The 5,610-nt window shown below is 32.0% G+C and overlaps 1 pseudogene; it reads right to left on the reverse strand.

Moving 5' to 3' along the window:
* Positions 1-2,361: 2,361 nt before the first annotated feature.
* On the reverse strand, positions 2,362-5,278 carry LOC114302713 (receptor-like protein 9DC3 pseudogene; annotated as a pseudogene).
* Positions 5,279-5,610: the final 332 nt, after the last annotated feature.

Consider the following 5,610-nt stretch of genomic DNA (forward strand, 5'->3'; position numbering starts at 1 on the left):
GGGGTGTTATTGAGGTTCATAGAGCCACCGCATATCCTATTTTGATAATTTAAAAAAAAAGAAAAAAGAATCATTATATTCATAACTATATGATTTCATTATATTTGTTTAAAAAAACGAATGACAAGTATAATTTTGAAATTATCCATCATTTTTTTAAAGACCAACATGAAAACAATTATATGGATATAAATATGGCATTAATCTGAATTTTATCCTAAATGATCTACACAAAAAAAAAAAAAACTTTACAAATTGTATAATTCAAATCATCAAAATAAGACCCATAATATATCTTACGAACTGATTATCACACTTGTAATTCAATAGCAAATTAGATAGAACTCTTTCCCATATTAATAATAGAAAGCCAAAAACATATAAAAGGGCTTGTTTTCTTCAAATTTTAAGAGACCTATGCAACTTACTCTAAACTGTACAACCAAAAACATATTTGTTTTATTCATTATTTGAGTTGAGGGGTAGAGAGGAATAGAGGTGTTTAGTTGTAAAGGGTGAGCTGTCCAGTAAGTGTGAATAAGAAAAAAATAGGGGTTTAGTTGTACAATTTAAATTTTCTAAATTCTTAAATCCTTATTTTTATCCATTAGATTAAATTTTTACTATTGTTGATTTGCGAATAGTGTCTCTAATTAGACCATATGAACTGAAATAAGAAACAATAAATGGATGCAACTAATAATTTAGGAATGAAGTAAAAAACCGTGACTATAGTTTACTGTATAACAAAATATGAAAATGTATTGAATTTTAATATATATATATATATATATATATTTTTGTATTTTTGGTATTTGGTGAATTTCCCCCCCCCCCTCCACAAATATGATACTTTTTAAATGTATCTAAATTAGATGTATTTAAGAAATAAAAAATTTGCATAAAATATTAAAAAAATTCACTAAAAAGGAATACACAAAAAAAAAAAAAAAAACACTCAAGTTTTTGAAAAGTGAATTAAACCAAACAAGGTAAAGATATTATTTTTTCATCCATATAACTAATGAATTGTTGAGGGGATTGTTTACTGTGCGGATTGTAATCCGCACAGTAAATCCAATCCGATGTTTGTTTTTTTTTTAGTCCGCCGGACATGGAGTCCGGCCGAACTCCTTATCATCCATATGGGGGATTATATTATCCTAGGGGAGGCGGTTGTGGGATAATTTTGGGGGGATTATTTACTGTTGGGATTAGGTGTTGAAATGACCAATTTGACCCTCTACTATTTAATTATGTATTATATTTAATAAAATTCAATAAAATTTAAATGTCTCAATTTAAAAATAAAATAATTTTATTTAACTTTTTATTGATGTTTTATTTATTTATTTTTAAATAATTTTTTATAGATATTTTATTGATGTTTTATTTTAAAATTTTGTTTATATTTTATTTAATTTCATTATTTAAATGTTAATAGATGTTTTATTTAATTTCATTGTTTAATTATTATTATTTTTAAAAACAAATTTATTTAAAATTTTAATTAAAAAAATAATATAAATTTTTATTGATATTTTATTTATTTAAAAAAAATAAATTTATTTAATTGTGTAAAAAATAAAATAAAATAAATTTTTATTTAATCTAGCTAAAAATAATTAAAATATTAAAGATATGTTTAATATTTATATTACTTAGTAAACAATTGAAAAAGGATAAAATAGTCTTTTGTTCATTTATCCTATCCAATCCGTCCAACCAAACGTTGGATTCACTAAAAATAGTCTTTTCCAGACATCTAATCCCATGAAAAAACAAACACAGGATACATATTTAATCCAACCAAATAGTCCGGGGGATTCACAGTCCTAGGACACAAGTCCGATGAATTCTAATCCCCCCTTATCCAGTCCATCCAATCAAACACACCCTTAAGTGTTAACCCACTGTAATTAGGAGAGGTCGGTGTAAATTTACCTAACCAAGCACTCGTCTTCTTTTTCATTATTTGAAGTAGAGAGAAATATGGGTGTTTGGTTGTCTAAATTGTAAAATTATTTTATTAACCATTAGATTAGATTTTTAGCATTAATGATTTGGACTATTTGTCTCCAATCGGACCATATGAACTGAAATCATCAACAATAAATAAATAGATGCAATTAATAATTTAAAAATGAAGTAGAAAAAGTGACTATAGTTTAGGGTATAAAAGTAAATTTTAAAAAAAAAGACCTACTAAAAAAGTTTCCAAGTCTTGTCCCTTTTTGAATTGCAGTTATTAGAGTCAATAACAAACCTTTATTTTCACTGCTCATTTATTACGTCCATGATTTTATTTTTTTAATTTTTCGCATGATGATTTCCAATCAAGTGCTTTGTATAAACATCAAAGGAAATAAACTAGCTTTATTATGTATGACACAAATAAACTGCTAAGAAACTAAAAACAGACTAGATAACAACCATAACCAAGCCATAGTTTTTCATGATGAAGCAAAGAATGCAAAAAATCATTATAATACTAACCAAAAGGACACCACTTGCATTCACTAATTTCACCTTCCTCTGTTCCTGTGAGCATGCTTTTTAAATCTCTTTCTGCTTTCGTTTCGTTCACCTTCAATGATCTTCACAAGCTATTGAGGTTTTCTTCTAAAGAACATAAGATATCCCATAACAAGTCCCCATACTAGCCCACATCCATAACCCGACAATATGACATACCAATTGAATCCACTTGAAGAATACGTATCGTCTTCTTGTTGTGGTGTGCAAGGGTCGCTGCATGTAACTGACAATGGAAGTCCACATAATGCCAAGTTACCAATGTAGGAATCATTTAAAAATGTATCAAATTGGTTGCCTTGTGGTATCGGTCCTATTAGTTGATTCTGCGAAAGGTTTAAGACTTCAAGGAATTTCAAATTATTTAATTGTTGAGGGATCTCCCCAGTGAGTTTGTTGGAAGAGAGGTCTAACCATTCGAGCATTGTCAAATTAGCCAGAGATGTTGGAATATGACCTGTAAGGCTATTGTGAGACAAGTTGAGCCCTCGGATTGAATTTAACTTTCCAATGATCTGTGGAATTTGACCTTCGAAATTGTTTTTCGATAAATCAATTACAGTGAAAATGGTTAGGACTTTTACCATTTCTATGGTTGATCCTTTGATTACCATAGTCAAACAATCATGATAATGATATCGATACTGATACATAGCACCAACAACACCAACAACAGTCTTCTCTATGTATTGCAATTTAAAATTGGCTTCTATGACATTCATCATTGCATCGAAATTCTTGAAATATGTTTTTGGTAGTGGACCAGTAAAATAATTGTCTGACAAATCCATAACTCTCAAGTTAAGGAAGGGAAATTTGGCTTTGGAAGCTGGCATAGGTCCATGGAATTTGTTAGAGCTCAAAATTAGAACTTGCAACCAACGTAGTTTTTCCAACCAAAATGGAAATTTGTCAGAGAACTTGTTACATCCAAGATCTACCACTCGTAGCATTTTGCAATTGACTAAGGATTTTGGTACTGTACCCTCAAATCCATTTCCATTAAGGTTGATAATTTTGAAGGAATTTCCCTTTACAAATGTATTAGAAATGGTGCCAGAAAAATTATTCTTCCGCAGATCGAGCACAGAGAAATATGTGCTGAAGTTTCCTAAACATTGTGGAATAGAACCATTAAAGCTATTACTAGACAGGACAAGTAATTGAAGGGAAACAGCATGACAGAGCATGTCTAGCTTACCACTGAAGTTATTTGATGAAAGAATGAGACTAGAAAGGTTCACGAGTTTGAAGGTTGAACTTGGAAACCTACCATATAGGTTGTTATTGCTCAAATCAATAACAATTAAATCAGTGGATTTGAACTCTTTTACATGGCCAGTCAATTTGTTATTACTGAGGTTGAAGTAATTCAATGCTGGTAAGCTAAAGACCCTAGATGGAAGAGGTCCTGTTAGCTGATTATTCGACAAATCTAACCCAAGAAGTGATGTTAGGTTTGCAACCAATGATGGGAATGGACCGCTGAAGTTATTTGAACAAACATATAAATAAATAAGACTTTTTGCATTAGGTAAAAAATCTGCAATTTTACCTTTAAAATTATTACACTGAACTCCCAATCCGACGAGATTTCCAAGGTTTGAAAGTGAAGATGGGAGCATGCCGGTGAAATTGTTAGATCCGATGGCTAAACCAGTCATTTCCGTAAGGTTTCCAAGCGACGTAGGGATGGATCCATAAAATTTACAGCAGCGGCATACAACGTTTTCAAGGACTTCAAATTCCCAATTGAGTCGGGTAGTTCTCCAGAGAAATTAGTGTTTGAAAGCACCAAGTACTGGAGGGGACTGCTTGAGTTTATAAACTCGGGAAAATAACCAGTGAGAGCATGATTAACCATTATTCTCAGCTCATTCAGACGTGGTAAATGGAATATTCCATCAGGAAATTTTCCACGCAATCCACAGAAAGAAAGATCGAGAAGTGTTAAAGAAGTCAGATTGAGCAAGGAATTCGAAACCACTGAAGATATGTTTACATGTCTAAGATTAAGTTCTCTTACCTTGGTTAAGTTTTGAACAAGTAATTCAAATCCAGGTTCTTCCAACCTCAAACCTTGATTGTAAGAGAGATCAAGTGAGACCAATTTGCTCAGAAAGGAGACTTCTATAGGGACTTTGCCAGAAAAAACAGAGCTAGAGAGGTTGAGGTGTGTCAATCTGGTGAATCGACCAAATTCAGATGAGATTCGAGACTTACCAAAGTAATTGAAAGCAAGGTTGAGGCTTTGGAGGTGAGGAAAGTAGTGGAAGATGGTGCTATTGGGGTGGATGGGGCCGCTGAGCCAGCTGCAACTGAGGTCGAGGCCAATTACTTGACTTGTGTTGTTGTCACACTCGACCCCATCCCATGAGCAACAATCAGAACCCTCCTTCCACGACTCCATCTTCGGGTAAGAATGGATTCCGTAGCGATGATAACAGAAATAGTCGGAAGCATCATTATCGAAGGAAAATTGTTGCTTAAATTGGAGCAATGCAGAGGTCTGTTGTTGAGTGCAGAGTTGGGCATGCAAACAAGTCATCTGGAAAAAACAAAGAAACAAAAAGAGGTGAAAGAGTTGATTGTTAGAGACCATCTTTGCTCCCAGATTCAAAAACAAAGGTTGTAATGCTTGTTGACTATTAACAGGGGAGAGGCCAAATGCTTTATAGGCAAATGTAACGTGTTTTTACTCATCAAGGAAGACTTGACTTTGTAAATGTTGATCATAATCAACCGCTTAAAATGCTATACGAAATAAAAGTTTGACACATCTACTGTGTCTATACTTAGAAAGACAATACATCACAACATAGTATACATAACATAATTATACTGTTTTGTAATAAACAACACAACATGTTGTAACTTTTATCATTGAATTGATTCGTAATATTTCTTACCACAAATAATTTGTAACATTTACACTACACCGTTCATAACATAACCATAACAATATGTAATTTGACTTTCGGATGTACACCATAAATTTGTTCGTTCATAATTTTTAGACAAAACGACACAAGACACTCCCCACAAATTATGTGACTTTTACGGTAGAAATCGTAA

Source organism: Camellia sinensis, chromosome 4, assembly GCF_055761805.1.
Source record: "Camellia sinensis isolate YWXY chromosome 4, ASM5576180v1, whole genome shotgun sequence".
In the NCBI taxonomy this organism is placed as follows: domain Eukaryota; kingdom Viridiplantae; phylum Streptophyta; class Magnoliopsida; order Ericales; family Theaceae; genus Camellia; species Camellia sinensis.